The sequence below is a fragment of the Lolium rigidum genome, unplaced genomic scaffold, assembly GCF_022539505.1.
Source record: "Lolium rigidum isolate FL_2022 unplaced genomic scaffold, APGP_CSIRO_Lrig_0.1 contig_70220_1, whole genome shotgun sequence".
Lineage (NCBI taxonomy): Eukaryota > Viridiplantae > Streptophyta > Magnoliopsida > Poales > Poaceae > Lolium > Lolium rigidum.
Genome location: NW_025901444.1, coordinates 1,108 through 17,875, shown reverse-complemented (window position 1 = coordinate 17,875; position 16,768 = coordinate 1,108). Strand labels below are relative to the sequence as shown.

At 42.4% G+C, this 16,768-nt stretch overlaps 2 long non-coding RNA genes across 2 annotated transcripts; both read left to right on the top strand.

Annotated features, from left to right (window-relative positions):
- The first annotated feature begins 10,737 nt into the window (after positions 1 to 10,737).
- Positions 10,738 to 11,975, top strand: LOC124682197. Its single transcript, XR_006996183.1, has 4 exons — positions 10,738 to 10,796; positions 10,969 to 11,116; positions 11,340 to 11,397; positions 11,874 to 11,975. It is a non-coding gene; the product is annotated as an uncharacterized LOC124682197 (long non-coding RNA).
- Positions 11,976 to 12,633: 658 nt separating this feature from the next.
- Positions 12,634 to 16,439, top strand: LOC124682196. Its single transcript, XR_006996182.1, has 6 exons — positions 12,634 to 12,842; positions 12,953 to 13,151; positions 13,416 to 13,580; positions 14,329 to 14,403; positions 14,516 to 14,814; positions 15,859 to 16,439. It is a non-coding gene; the product is annotated as an uncharacterized LOC124682196 (long non-coding RNA).
- Positions 16,440 to 16,768: the final 329 nt, after the last annotated feature.

The window sequence follows — 16,768 nt, the reverse complement described above, 5'->3', positions numbered from 1 at the left end:
ATCCGAACCCGTAACATGGCGCTAAAACAAGGGACTTACATTAGGAGAAGCACTCGTGGGAGTCACAAGCAGATCTTCCCGGGGTTGATAGATCCGGTGATGAAGTACGCTACATGTGCTACTTGGGGTTGGAGAGACGGCCATTACACTTCATGATTACTCATCTCATCTGCAAAAACGTAACGGCGCGTCGTTAGCACAAACAGGTTCCCCCAAGATTAAACAAGAACTTGCAGGCAAGCAATAGAAAAGCGACAGTAGAAGAGTTTAGATCATGCACGGCGCCGGTGAAGCAGATCCGGTTCATGCACAGCGGTGTCGGTGAGCAAGATCCGATGCGGTGGAAGACGGATCCGGCGAAGCGGCTAAGCTGAAGCGACTGCGGTAGACTGCTGGATGAGCATATGGTTTCGAGGTACGGCGGGGATGATCCGGTCCGGCTGATGACGGCGTCGATGAAGCGGCTCCGGCAGGCAGCCGGATGACGAGGATCGCGAGGGCTCGGGTAGGCCAGGGAAGTCCGGCGGGGATGTTCCGGTGCGGTGGTCGTGGAGGTGGGAGAGAGGGACTTGGGAAGTTCCGGTGGGTGGTCTGAGGGAAATGAATTTTTTCTGGGAGGGTTTCCGGGCTAGGGAGGTGGTGATCCAAAAAATGACGGGCAGACCCCCCCACCAACCGACTTTGCTGTTATCTCCACAGGGGTAGAATGGGAATTTGGAAGCGTGTGAAATTTTTGTATTTGTAGGCGGGAAGTTTTGCCGCTATGAGATTTTGAATTTCGCTAAGGTCCAAGTATAATGATAAAAAATTGTGAGACCGTACTAGTACCTCTGTTCAAGGCCGAGTGCAAAATCAAATCATCGTCACCTTGAATATTGGTCACTACCATGGCCATGATCTATCTCTGAAATTAGCGTATCCGCTATATCTTGCAAAGTATAATGATAAAAAAAATTGTGAGACCGTACTAGTACTTCTATTCTAGGCCGAGTGCAACATCAAATCATCATCACGTTGAAAATTTGTTACCATGATCATGATCTATCTCTCGAAATTGGCGCATCCGCTATATCTTTCAAAGTATAATGATAATAAAAATTGTGAGACCATACTAGTACTTCGTTCAAGTTCGAGTGCAACATCAAATCATCATCACGTTGAAAATTTGTTACCATGATCATGATCTACCTCTCGAAAATGGGCGCATCCGCTAAAACTTGCAAAGTATAATGATACAAAATTGTGAGACCGTACTAGTACTTATGTTCAAGGTCGAGTGCAACATCAAATCATCATTACATTGAAAAGTGTGTTACCATGATCACGATCTATCTCTGAATTTGGCGCATCCGCTAAATCTCGCAAAGTATAATGATAAAAAAATTGTGAGACTGTACTAGTACTTCGTTCAAGTTCGAGTGCAACATCAAATCATCATCACGTTGAAAATTTGCTACCATGATCATGATCTATCTCTCGAATTTGGCGCATCTCGCTAAATCTTGCAAAGTATAATGATAAAGAAGTTGTAAGACAAGTAGTAGTACTTCTGTTCAAGGTCGAGTGCAACATCAAATCATCATCACGTTGAAAATTTGTTACCATGATCCTCTCGAAAATGGGCGCATCCGCTAAAACTTGCAAAGTATAATGATACAAAATTGTGAGACCGTACTAGTACTTATGTTCAAGGTCTAGTGCAACATCAAATCATCATTACATTGAAAATTGTGTTACCATGATCATGATCTATCTCTGAATTTGGCGCATCCGCTAAATCTCGCAAAGTATAATGATAAAAAAAATTGTGAGACTGTACTAGTACTTATGTTCAAGGCCGAGTGAAGGATCAAATCATCATCATGTTGAAATTTGTTACAACGATCATGACATATCTCTAAAATTGGCGCATCCGCTAAATCTTGCACGTGGCGCATCTCGGTGCGAAGCAACAAGCCGGTGCTATCAAGGTTGAGGCGTCGGTAGCGTCATCGGGCTCTCCTCTTTTGATAGATCTTCTACATGGCGTGGCGCACCGCCCACCGAGAAGCAGCTCACATGTGAGATCGAGGTGGAGACGTCGCCGGCATCCTCGAGGCGCGACCGCCCTTCTACGAGCCAGAGTCGACTCAAGGTATGAATCCATGCGCTGTCGCGTCCCTTCGCATATGAAGTGGGATGCCTTAGATTTATTGTTCTTCTCTTACGATTATTTCTAGCCGGACATGTGTGCTCTTTCTCTCGAATATATTGCTTGAAAAGCTAACCAAGTTACTTAAATTCACTTCGTTCTTAATCTTGCGTGCTAATTTTGTTATTTTTGTCGACGAGTGGTGCGCGCAAGGAAATTTATTTCTGGGTGTGCTGAGCTCGTTAGGCCTAAGTCGAAATCCTCAGCTAAACAAGGCCTCAGCTTAACACATAAAAAGGTGTTCAATCTCGCCCACAATGTCCTCTTCTTTCCTCTTCCTTTATTGGAACTTGTTTTGCATACAAGGAAAGTGGCACGTGTAATGTGAGTAAAACGCTCTTAGCCAAAATCAGCTACGAGCAAGATTTTATGTATTGTAGATTCCCCAATTGACTCTCATCCCCAATGTAGTCTTTTTTATGTCAAGATAGACTTCTTTATCGGATGTATACTATCGTACATGGCATGCATTTGCCTAATGAGGAGCATTGTATTGCCATTCTAGCCAACCCGATCGATCTGTCAAGCTTCATGCACGAGATGCCATGTTTAATTTACTCCCTCGCTCCGATCCATATTTCTTCGTGTAAAATGAATGTGAATCGGAGGGAGTACTCTTCTTAGATAGTACTATACCAGTTCAAAAAAAAGTACTGTACTACTACATCACAAATGCATCAAAAGAGTACTACATCACAAGACCACCACGGTTGTACTAGTAGAGTTTAATGCTTAACTTCCAAAGGGAATAAGATTACACATATGAACTTTAAACAGAGCGTGATGGCGTGTATTTCACACGTTCGTTGGGCAACCCCAAGAGGAAGGTATGATGCGCACAAGCAGCAAGTTTTCCCTCATAAAGAAACCAAGGTTTATCGAACCAGGAGGAGCCAAGAAGCACGTTGAAGGTTGATGGCGGCGGGATGTAGTGCGGCGCAACACCAGAGATTCCGGCGCCAACGTGGAACCTGCACAACACAACCAAAGTACTTTGCCCCAACGAAACGAGTGAGGTTGTCAATCTCACCGGCTTGCTGTAACAAAGGATTAACCGTATTGTGTGGAAGATGATTGTTTGCGAGAGAAAACAAGTAGAAACAAGTATTGCAGTAGATTGTATTTCAAGTAAAGAGAATTGGACCGGGGTCCACAGTTCACTAGAGGTGTCTCTCCCATAAGACGAACAAGCATGTTGGGTGAACAAATTACAGCTTGGGCAATTGACAAATAAAGAGAGCATGACAATGCACATACATATCATGATGAGTATAGTGAGATTTAATTGGGCATTACGACAAAGTACATAGACCGCCATCCAACCGCATCTATGCCTAAAAAGTCCACCTTCGAGGTTATCATCCGAACCCCTCCGGTATTAAGTTGCAAAGCAACGAGACAATTGCATTAAGTATGGTGCGTAATGTAATCAACAACTACATCCTTAGACATAGCATCAATGTTTTATCCCTAGTGGCAACAGCACAACACAACCTTAGAACTTTCTCGTCATCGTCCCGGTGTCAATGCAGGCATGAACCCACTATCGAGCATAAGTACTCCCTCTTGGAGTTAAAAGCATCTACTTGGCCAGAGCATCTACTAATAACGGAGAGCATGCAAGATCATAAACAACACATGTATAACTTTGATAATCAACATAACAAGTATTCTCTATTCATCGGATCCCAACAAACGCAACATATAGAATTACATATAGATGATCTTGATCATGATAGGCAGCTCACAAGATCCGACAATGATAGCACAATGGGGAGAAGACAACCATCTAGCTACTGCTATGGACCCATAGTCCAGGGGTAGACTACTCACTCATCACTCCGGAGGCGACCATGGCGGCGTAGAGTCCTCCGGGAGATGATTCCCCTCTCCGGCAGGGTGCCGGAGGCGATCTCCAGGATCCCCCGAGATGGGATCGGCGGCGACGGCGTCTCGGCAATGTTTTCCGTATCGTGGCTCTCGGTGCGGGGGTTTCGTCACGGAGGCTTTGTGTAGGCGGAAGGGCAAGTCGAGAGGCGGCACGGGGGCCCACACCACGGGCCGCGCGGCCAAGGGGGGCCGCGCCGCCCTAGGGTTTGGCCACCCCGTGGCCCCTCTTCGTCTCGTCTTCGGTCTTCCGGAAGCTTCGTGAGAAAATAGGCCTCCGGGCTTTTATTTCGTCCAATTCCGAGAATATTTCTTTACTAGGATTTCTGAAACCAAAAACAGCAGAAAACAAAGAATCGGCACTTCGGCATCTTGTTAATAGGTTAGTTCCGTAAAATGCACGAATATGACATAAAGTGTGCATAAAACATGTAGATAACATCAATAATGTGGCATGGAACACAAGAAATTATCGATACGTTGGAGACGTATCAGCATCCCCAAGCTTAGTTCTCGCTCGTCCCGAGCGAGGTAAAACGATAACAAAGATAATTTCTGGAGTGACATGCCATCATAATCTTGATCATACTATTTGTAAAGCATATGTAGTGAATGCAGCGATCAAAACAATGTGTATGACATGAGTAAACAAGTGAATCATAAAGCAAAGACTTTTCATGAATAGCACTTCAAGACAAGCATCAATAAGTCTTGCATAAGAGTTAACTCATAAAGCAATAATTCAAAGTAAAGGTATTGAAGCAACACAAAAGAAGATTAAGTTTCAGCGGTTGCTTTCAACTTGTAACATGTATATCTCATGGATATTGTCAACATAGAGTAATATAATAAGTGCAATAAGCAAGTATGTAGGAATCAATGCACAGTTCACACAAGTGTTTGCTTCTTGAGGTGGAGAGAAATAGGTGAACTCACTCAACATTGAAAGTAAAAGAATGGTCCTCATAGAGGAAAAGCATCGATTGCTATATTTGTGCTAGAGCTTTGATTTTGAAAACATGAAACAATTTTGTCAACGGTAGTAATAAAGCATATGCATCATGTAAATTATATCTTATAAGTTGCAAGCCTCATGCATAGTGTACTAATAGTGCTCGCACCTTGTCCTAATTAGCTTGGACTACCTGGATTATCACCGCAATACATATGCTTTAACCAAGTTTCACAAAGGGGTACCTCTATGCCGCCCGTACAAAGGTCTAAGGAGAAAGCTCGCATTTGGATTTCTCGCTTTTGATTATTCTCAACTTAGACATCCATACCGGGACAACATAGACAACAGATAATGGACTCCTCTTTTAATGCTTTAAGCATTTGACAACAATTAATTCTTTTCTCATTAGAGATTTGAGGATGTTTGTCCAAAACTCGAAACTTCCACCATGGAATCATGGCTTTAGTTAGCGGCCCAATGTTCTTCTCTCACAATATGCATGCTCAAACCATTCAACTCGGTGTAGATCGCCCTTACTTCGGACAAGACGAACATGCATAGCAACTCACATGAAATTCAACAAAGAGTTGATGGCGTTCCCCAGTAAACATGGTTATCGCACAACAAGCAACTTAATAAGAGATAAAGTGCATAATTACATATTCAATACCACAATAGTTTTTAAGCTATTTGTCCCATGAGCTATATATTGCAAAGGTGAATGATGGAATTCTAAAGGTAGCACTCAAGCAATTTACTTTGGAATGGCGGGAAAATACCATGTAGTATAGGTAGGTATGGTGGACACAAATGGCATAGTGGTTGGCTCAAGTATTTTGGATGCATGAGAAGTATTCCCTCTCGATACAAGGTTTAGGCTAGCAAGGCTTATTTGAAACAAACACAAGGATGAACCGGTGCAGCAAAACTCACATAAAAGACATATTGTAAAGCATTATAAGACTCTACACCGTCTTCCTTGTTGTTCAAACTCAATACTAGAAATTATCTAGACCTTAGAGAAACCAAATATGCAAACCAAATTTTAGCATGCTCTATGTATTTCTTCATTAATGGGTGCAAAGCATATGATGCAAGAGCTTAAACATGAGCACAACAATTGCCAAGTATCACATTACCCAAGACATTTATAGCAATTACTACATGTATCATTTTCCAATTCCAACCATATAACAATTTAACGAAGGAGAAACTTCGCCATGAATACTATGAGTAGAAACCAAGGACATATTTGTCCATATGCTACAGCGGAGTGTGTATCTCTCCCATAAAGTGAATGCTAGGATCCATTTTATTCAAACAAAACAAAAACAAAAACAAACCGACGCTCCAAGAAAAAGCACATAAGATGTGGCCGAATAAAAATGTAGTTTCAGGGGAGGAACCTCGATAATTTGTTGATGAAGAAGGGGATGCCTTGGGCATCCCCAAGCTTAGACGCTTGAGTCTTCTTGATATATGCAGGGGTGAACCACCGGGTGCATCCCCAAGCTTAGAGCTTTCACTCTCCTTGATCATGTTGCATCATACTCCTCTCTTGATCCTTGAAAACTTCCTCCACACCAAACTCGAAACAACTCATTAGAGGGTTAGTGCACAATATAAATTGACATATTCAGAGGTGACACAATCATTCTTAACACTTCTGGACATTGCATAATGCTACTGGACATTAGTGGATCAAAGAAATTCATCCAACATAGCGAAAGAGGCAATGCGAAATAAAAGGCAGAATCTGTCAAAACAGAACAGTTCGTATTGACGAATTTTAAAATGGCACCAGACTTGCTCAAATGAAAATGCTCAAATTGAATGAAAGTTGCGTACATATCTGAGGATCATGCACGTAAATTGGCATAATTTTCTGAGCTTCCTGCAGGGCAGTGGGCTCAGATTCGTGACAGCAAAGAAATCTGGAACTGCGCAGTAATCCAAATCTAGTACTTACTTTTCTATCAACGGCTTAACTTGGCACAACAAAACTCAAAACTAAGATAAGGAGAGGTTGCTACAGTAGTAAACAACTTCCAAGACACAAAATAAAAACAAAGTACTGTAGGTAAAAACATGGGTTGTCTCCCATAAGCGCTTTTCTTTAACGCCTTTCAGCTAGGCGCGTGAAAGTGTGTATCAAGTATTATCGAAGGGTGGTGCATTCTCAGCGAGGTGTGGAGTTTTCTAAACTAGGCATATTATATTAGATACATAAGTTTTAGCATCTCCCTTTTCATTAGTCTTAGGTGTGCTACTCTCATCAAACAAATTTTCAGGAACAAGCCAAGCATAATTATTTTCTAGTGCATCATTCATAGCTAGGAGCTTGCATGGTATTGGTGCTTTGATCTCCTCACCATCATCAATATTATTAGTGTATCTTATTCTATCCATATCCATCTTTTCAAGGAGACTAGTAAAATTAGTAGGAGAACCAAGCATATTAAATTTAGCAAAGACCTTTCTAGCTTCTCTTGCTAGACCACCAAATTCTCTAAGAAGGGTTTCTAAAACAAAATCTTTCTTTTCCCCTTCTTCCATATCACTAAGTGTGAAAAACATATGTTGGATTATAGGATTGAGATTAACAAATTTGGTTTCCAACAAGCGAACTAAATGCGCGGCAGCAATTTCATAAGTAGGCGCAAGGTCTACCAAGTGTCTATCCTCAAAATCATCAATAGTACTAACATGGTTGAAGAATTCTTCTATATTATTTCTCCCAACTATAGACCCACGTCCTACCGGTATGTTCTTTGTGGTAAAATTAAAAGGAAACATGATGAAATAAGTAAAGTAAATGCTAGTAAACTAAATTTTTTTTTGTGTTTTCAATATAGCAAACAAGATAGTAAATAAAGTAAAACTAGCAACTAATTTTTTTGTATTTTGATTTAGTGCAGCAAACAAAGTAGTAAATAAAATAAAGCAAGAAAAAAACAAAGTAAAGAGATTGAGAAGTGGAGACTCCCCTTGCAGCGTGTCTTGATCTCCCCGGCAACGGCGCCATAAAAAGAGCTTGATGGCGTGTATTTCACACGTTCGTTGGGCAACCCCAAGAGGAAGGTATGATGCGCACAGCAGCAAGTTTTCCCTCGGAAAGAAACCAAGGTTTATCGAACCAGGAGGAGCCAAGAAGCACGTTGAAGGTTGATGGCGGCGGGATGTAGTGCGGCGCAACACCGGAGATTCCGGCGCCAACGTGGAACCTGCACAACACAACCAAAGTACTTTGCCCCAACGAAACAGGTGAGGTTGTCAATCTCACCGGCTTGCTGTAACAAAGGATTAACCGTATTGTGTGGAAGATGATTGTTTGCGAGAAAACAGTAAAAACAAGTATTGCAGTAGATTGTATTTCGAGTAAAGAGAATTGGACCGGGGTCCACAGTTCACTAGAGGTGTCTCTCCCATAAGACGAACAGCATGTTGGGTGAACAAATTACGGTTGGGCAATTGACAAATAAAGAGAGCATGACCATGCACATACATATCATGATGAGTATAGTGAGATTTAATTGGGCATTACGACAAAGTACATAGACCGCCATCCAACCGCATCTATGCCTAAAAAGTCCACCTTCGAGTTATCATCCGAACCCCCTCCAGGTATTAAGTTGCAAAGCAACGAGACAATTGCATTAAGTATGGTGCGTAATGTAATCAACAACTACATCCTTAGACATAGCATCAATGTTTTATCCCTAGTGGCAACAGCACAACACAACCTTAGAACTTTCGTCCATCGTCCCGGTGTCAATGCGGGCATGAACCCACTATCGAGCATAAGTACTCCCTCTTGGAGTTAAAAGCATCTACTTGGCCAGAGCATCTACTAATAACGGAGAGCATGCAAGATCATAAACAACACATGTATAACTTTGATAATCAACATAACAAGTATTCTCTATTCATCGGATCCCAACAAACGCAACATATAGAATTACATAAAGATGATCTTGATCATGATAGGCAGCTCACAAGATCCGACAATGATAGCACAATGGGGAGAAGACAACCATCTAGCTACTGCTATGGACCCATAGTCCAGGGGTAGACTACTCACTCATCACTCCGGAGGCGACCATGGCGGTGTAGAGTCCTCCGGGAGATGATTCCCCTCTCCGGCAGGGTGCCGGAGGCGATCTCCAGGATCCCCCGAGATGGGATCGGCGGCGACGGCGTCTCAGTAATGTTTTCCGTATCGTGGCTCTCGGTACTGGGGGTTTCATCACGGAGGCTTTAAGTAGGCGGAAGGGCAAGTCGAGAGGCGGCACGGAGGGCCCACACCACAGGGCCGCGCGGCCAAGGGGGGGGCCGCGCCGCCCTAGGGTTTGGCCACCCCGTGGCCCCTCTTCGTCTCGTCTTCGGTATTCGGAAGCTTCGTGAGAAAATAGGCCTCTGGGCTTTTATTTCGTCCAATTCCGAGAATATTTCTTTACTAGGATTTCTGAAACCAAAAACAGCAGAAAACAGCAACTGGCACTTCGGCATCTTGTTAATAGGTTAGTTCCAGAAAATGCACGAATTTCTTCTATAAATGTTGATAGAGTACCCGCCTCCAGGAGATCTCAAAAGGGGCAAAACCATTGTGGTCGTCCGATTTACCATGGACAGTGAATTCGTGAGCCCACGTTTCACCCTGGCCGTTAGATGTAGTATTTTCTTTTTCAACCTGACGCTACTCATTCACGGTCCATGACACTCGGGCCCGAAAGCGTGCGGGGCCGCCAGTAAGAGACAGATACGGCAGCACTTCGCGTCGCCTTCGTTTTCTTGGACGGGTGAAAACCTAGATGGCGTCCCCCACCTCCCCAATCCCCACCTCCTCTCCTCCTCCTCCCCAATCGCAACTCTCCTCTCCTGCGCCGCCTCGTCCCTCGAGCGGTCGAGCTCGCGCCGTCTCGCGCTCGCGGGCGCGTATGCGGGTACAACGGCGGCGGCTGCCTCGGGAGAGGAGGATGTGGCGGCGGTCCTTGGTGCGGGATGTGCGCTCGAACTGGCGCAGGCGGCGCAGCAGAGACATGGAGGAAGAGGAGCAGATACGTCAGGCCGCTGTGAGGTCGGCAGCGACTGGTGCCCTGCGGTGGAGGGGGCGGCGTCCATCGCTCCGGTGCGCCGGCGTGGGGCGAGATCGAGGAGGCGTCCGTCCCGGCGGGGCGAGCACGAGTTTGCGGCCGGAGAGGGCGTCTCCCCCAAGTCTGATCTCCACCACTAGCGCCCTGGAAGGCGACGACCTCTCTCCTCTGCTCCAGCCCGACGCGAGGCCGGAGAGGGCACTCCCAGGTGGAGGAAGCCAGCAGCGCGCCGCCTCTCCCCCGGAATGGAGCCGGACGGGGATGGCCGCGGTCGTGGCCGAAGGAGCTGCCGCAGGAGTGTGCACTTCTCAAGATGGACCTGGACTCGGTCGATCTGGCGCTGCAGTGAGCTTTTGCTCTTGGTGGTTGACCCTGGCGGTAGTGCTATCTCGATCGATTCAATACTTCGTTTTCTTGGTAGCCACACCACACCGCACATGTTTCTGGAATTCCTCTCTCTCCAACGATTCAGTGCTAGCTTGCTTCTAGATTGATTCATGATTTCCTTGCAAAATAAAGATTGATTCATGCTTTATATCTAAAGAAGATGCGATTCAGTTCTCAGCTGGCTGGTGAATTTCTTCCTTTCTCGGCTGTCCATGATTCATAACGCCCATGTCCACCGTTGCCTGCACTGCACCTGCATATATGCTCATCCTTCCCAATCTAAGTAAGCCATTATCTTTTGTCAGCTGAAATTTTGATATCCTTTTTGCAGGCAAAGCATTCAATAGCTCGTTTATCTCTGTTTACCTTAGCATCGGATTGATGTAGCTCTATATACGCATGGAAATAAATAAGTGTGTCTTTTGTCAGCTGAAACTTTGATATCCTTTTTGCAGGCAAAGCATGCAATAGCTCGTTTATCCCTGTTTACCTTGGCACCAGATTGATGGACCTCTATATACGCATGGAAATAAATAATTGTGTATTCTACGGATAATATTTGTGTTGTATGCATCTCAAATTAGCCTGGGATGGCAATGCGAGGTGAATGATTTTTGTTCTTTTTGCCAAGCGTTTTAGGTTGATCATTCTGATTATCATTAGCTGGTCATTTACTCATTTATGCTTAAAACTGCTTAGTTGTGGAACTGTAGTACTTTACCTAAGTGGTAAACTATGGAGCGCTATTTTTACAATTACAGTTTACTATGTGTAACATGATCGGGTGCCTATGTACAAAGCTGTATGATTAAATTTCCTCTTGCAGGTTGAACTCTCTCATTATCTACCACGTCTTTATAAACTTGTTTTGCTGCTAGCTTGAGGTAAATCTTCTCCCGCTTCTGTTGTATATGCCTTTTTATTCAAACTATTTGTCACTTCGCGGGGTTCTGATTCGTCTGTAACAATTGCTTCAATCTTGAAGATTATTTTGTGTTGTAGATTGGTTTTATTATGCTTAGCTGCAGGTGAGTGGTGAATTCAGTTTTCTGTAAATAGCTTTTTGCAATCTGACATGGCTTTAAAGTTTATGGTAAACAAACAACATTCGTGGAAACCTGATGATAGGAGCACACATATTTCTATGACAACTAATCAATACGAGTATAGCAGAGTAGTCTATTGAAAAAAGGGTGCAGGCATAAGAAGAATTTTGTCTAACAGGTCTCTTTTTGCTAGCCAATATTACTTCTTCTGGAATTTAGTCTTTATCTTTATAATGTATAATATGAGCCTGAATATTCTCTAATATGAGTGTGTCCTCTGATTTGCTAATATGAGATTGTCCTCTATTTCACAGCCTGATGATTTGCGAATTTGAGTTTGTACTTTGTTTCACAGCCTGAAGATTTGCTAGGATTGGCTGTTCGCCTGTCCTTGCCGTGCTCCGCTTTCTTCTACTACGAAGGTTTGCTTTCTTTTGGCTTATGGAAATAAATACATTCTTGCTTCAGTTCCCCGCGCCTTGCTTAACACTGTTGCATATCATTTTGTGCACAAAGTTACCTTTTTTGGTTGCTTTTCCTCCCACTGAACTGAATACAACTAATGAGAAAGATAGTGTTTCGGATTCTCCATAGAAAGATAGTGAATAAAACAAAAGAAAGGGAATGTCCACCCATTTAAATCAATCTACAACTTTACATGTGAAGCCACCATTCTTATAGGCTACATGTTGATATCCCGGGGTTCCCTTTACCATGCTGATTTATTCATGTTCAAGATAATTGTTCGTAGTGTACGCTTTAGTCAAGAACATGATAGCATTTGACAAATCTTCCATGTTAATAAGGTCTCTCATCAGTGACCAGGATGTTGAAGAAATTGGTGATTTTCTTTATTTAATTAAATAAACAGATTATATGAATGCATGGTGATTTGAAAAAATGTGGTTTATTTATTTCATGTGTACTAAATTACTCATTAATCCGATATAAATTAAGGCTGCAAAGGGGGTCATGCAATGACTATGAACTAAGGGTGATATGTAATTTTTGGTGTTTATTCTTCTATAAGCTACCAATCATATATGTTGCAAGCTGATAAGGTGCCTTTTTAGGTTATGAGAAGTGATTATCTTTGTGCCTCCATGGCGAGCAGCACCGGCTGCATCTGGCCGCCAGCGCATCTTTGGAAATTTAGAATGATAAAAGGAATTGGTCAGACTACAGAAATTGTGATGCTGATGAGCCGCCCTGGGCCTAACCACCGTTGGTTCTGCGTTCTTCTCTGTCCATGGAGTTTCCTGTCGTGCATGCGTATGGTTGAGGTTGGTTTCTTCTCTCCTCTCTTTCGCACTGGCTTACTGTGTTCGTTGCCCTCCATGCCCTGTTCTTGTTAATTGGTTTGCCTAATTTTCCTTTTCCTCTTTGCATCCAGGTCTAGGATGTTCGTCCACATCTTCTACACTAATCTTTGTCGGCTTCATCATGAGTTCTTGTCCCATTGTGCTAATGGTGATTATCCACTGCATTTAACACCACGTCGTGCTGTTGAAGCTTTTCTTAATCTGATTAATTGATTATATCTAGCCTTACAAAGAAGATTTAAAGAGGATGCACACATATTTGGACCCAGGGTACAAATCTGCACGTTCAGTCTACATTCTATAATTTTGATAATGCATTTACCTTTCTTGGTCGCTTTAACACAATTCAGATTTTCATGTTATAGAAACAGTACATTAGTTAGGCCATTTGCAGCATGTTATACTCTGTGCAGTGCTTCTATGTGCAGATTACTGCCTCATATTGCTTAAAACTTCTGCATAGGTACCTAGATGTTTATTTCCTTTGCTCCAACTGGATTTTATCATATTAAAGTACTACATAATTCGCTGCAGGGTTTTGTTGACGGACCTCACTGAAAATATTTGTTCTCACCTGCAGCAACGCCTATCAGATATTTTTCAAAAGAAAAAGCAACTGCCTTTCAGTTAAACTAGGAATCATTTAATAATTGGAGGCTTTTATCTACATATGTCGACGTAAGGGGTTAGAAGAAGCAGGTAATGGATTTTACTGTGTATTATGATGCCCCCTCTATTTAGTGGTAGATATAATGTACTTAAACAGTGAAGTGTGTAATGTTTCTTTCCATGTATGCTTTTGCTTTAGGATGTTTAATGCACATGGGGCTCAACCACTTATTGCATGTAATACTTTGCCAGAGAAAGGATAGTGTGACAGTTTGTATTGCTTTCTAGCTATTGTATTGGTATCGTTCTTTTAAAATTTCAGAGTGACAACCATTCATGTTTTATTTATGGCCATAAGTAAATTATTTGATTAGTACTAGCTGTTGTGCAGCTTTTTTGCGTGGTTATATCTGTAATGCACTAATGCCTTTTGTTTTTGTTTGGTTTTCTTGATTTATCCGGATTGGGGATTTCGAGCAATTAGGACATCTTGGACACTGAATGACTTTATATCGTGTTCATCTCTTGTCGCCATCCTTTCTTGCTTGATGTTCCATTTTTAGTGCATGCCATATGTCCGATAAAATGCATGGGAGAAGGACCACTAGCATGGTTCCTAATGCATGGGTGTCCAAGACTATGTTCCTAACTTTGGCTCCTTGTCAGCTTCACATATCGGCTTTACAATCAGGCTATTAACTGCTTACTTCTCCAAGTTCAATCCATGGTGCAGAAACGAAAAGTTATTTAGTTAGTTTAAATGGATACAAACCATATGTCCGGTGCATTCTCTATAAAACTAGGTCAAGTAATAATATCTCATGTTGCGTTGTTCCAGTTCCTGAGGGTCCTGGAGAGGGAGCTGGCTGTAACTGAGAAGATCAAAGAGTATTTCTTTGCAGACTTCACCCAGGTGACTGACTTTTTGAACCCTATTTCTTTAGTGCCTTTTCTTTTTCATCATCTCTGGTTACCGATTTTCTTTTCTTATCTCTTTTGAGAAATTTATGTATTTCCTTTTTCAGGTGCAGATAGTTGACGTCTGCTTTAGGTCAGATCAGTCCAAACAACAAGCAATTGGTTTATGCCCTGGGGGCGTTTTGTTTGTGTGAGATTGTTGGTGTTGAATTCTTAGCTGCACCATTTCCTTTCTCCGGCAGAATGGTGCACAAGTTGCAGTGAATGTGTTGTTGATGTTCTGATGCCTTGATGGTGTGGAGCCCCTGCTCAATGCCAAGGCGCTGCAGAGGTCTGATTCAGGACAGACAAAGTAGGAGACCTGCAGCCCTGCCTGGTGGCTACAACATCCCCCATCAACACTTAGGTACACCTTTCTTTGCACACACCAACTTATCTTAAGACGAGGTTGGTCAACTAATCTTTCATGTGGCTTCTATGAGGGCTGTAGGCAATGTCATTATAACGTTTCCAAATCTCATGGTTATAAATCTAAACTACCTTTAGCCCTTGATGTGGCAGGGCACGTAACTTTATAATGTTGGTAGTTGGAAGAACCAAAGGTAAATCTTAAATGTAGGTGTGCAGCATATGGTATATAGTGTATGAAGGCACAAAGGAAGAAATTTTAATTAGAAGGCCTAGAGTACTCTTATTTGGCAATGTAGGCCAGTTCTAACTAGGTCTTACTTCTAATATCTTAGGATTAAAACGAACTGGTTGTACCCATGATTTACTAGCTGGTAAGCCAGGCGAATATACAATTTGACACATGAACTTTATAATGCAATACTTAGATTGGTCTGAATATTTTTGAAATTTAGAGATCAGTACTTTAGCAAGTATAATTATATATACATATAGTTCATGAATTGCAACGAGTATGCAAATTATAACAATAGAGCTGGCAAATATGGAAAGTAAGCATCCGATGGAATTATAACAGACATACGTGTGTTTTGTTCGATCACGATAATTTAGTTGCCTACCTATCGTATGATCTGCTGCTAGGATCAGTCGGAAATTGTGACCTGTTGATACGAGATATACTAGAATGGCAATGAGCCGAGTTATGGTCATCTATTTGTAAATGTGAGAGGCTAAACGAGTGTTGCTCCACCGATGTGCAAGAGTTATTATCATCGAAAGAGCTAAACTACTTTGAAAATGAGAAACAAAAGAGCCTTCTGGCCGATACTCCCAAATTAGCTAATATTACCCAAATAGCATATTTTAGTGCTTAGTTTATTCAGAAAATAATAATGACTTGATGGGGGCGCTATTCGCTCTAATTGTGTAGCTTATTATCTGCTTTAGACTTTAATAATTGTTCTTTGCACAGTAGGTTGCTTTTTTTTTCGAAATCCTGCTCTGCGCCATGCGTACACTGACTCTCATCCTCTATTCCCAGGGCACTGTAGTGATCTGAAATGAAGACTTTATTTCTGCGGGTACTGCCAGCTATGGCCATTGATGCTGCGAGCAGCGATGATGGTGCGGCGGGGCCGAAGGTGCTGCCAGGGACAGGAAACGGTGCTGCAAGCGACATGCGACAGTGCTGCCAAAAACGGCCAGGGATACTACGAGAGGCAGCTGGGGGTGTTACCAGCCGTGGCCGATTTCTGTGCGTGTGTTGAGTTGTCGGTGTGGGTTCACGCTTGTTGACCTTTTTTTCTCCAGCAGAAAGTACAATTGGGTGGAGGAGTCAAGTGCGGATCAGCTGGCCATGAGAGACTCGATTTTACTGCAGAAGGTGGAGGAATTGGGTTTACGATCCCCTGAAAGACGCCATCCATTAATATTGTGAGATTGTTCCTATTCACAACGAGACCAATGATGGTCAGTTATATGGGCGTGAAGTTTAGCTGGCTTGTTGAAAATCATTATGACTGTTCTGATGCACTCTTTTGCTCGCTTAGAGCTGATGTTGATCCTTAACAACTGATGTTATATTTAGTGCTAAATGATATGTAATCTAAATACATGTTTTTTTCCTAATGTGCTTATGAAACTGAATGTGAAAACATGTTCTTATTTAGTAGTATTTTTCTCTGCCTAGAGCTTCTAATTTATGGCCGATGTCAGTTCATATATTTAGGTGTTTGTGATTTGTTAAACTATGTATTCAATCTTAATATGAACTAATGAGCAATGCAATTAATGCATGTGATTAGTCTGATGGATTTTCGTGTATTTCTGCCTTTATACAAGGCTTCAGCCTCATGTAAGAAAGTGATTAACACCGCTATATGGTAGTTGTTATATCAATAGAACTACATTTGATGGAAAATTGTAACAATCTCATTTTGAAAGAATAGACA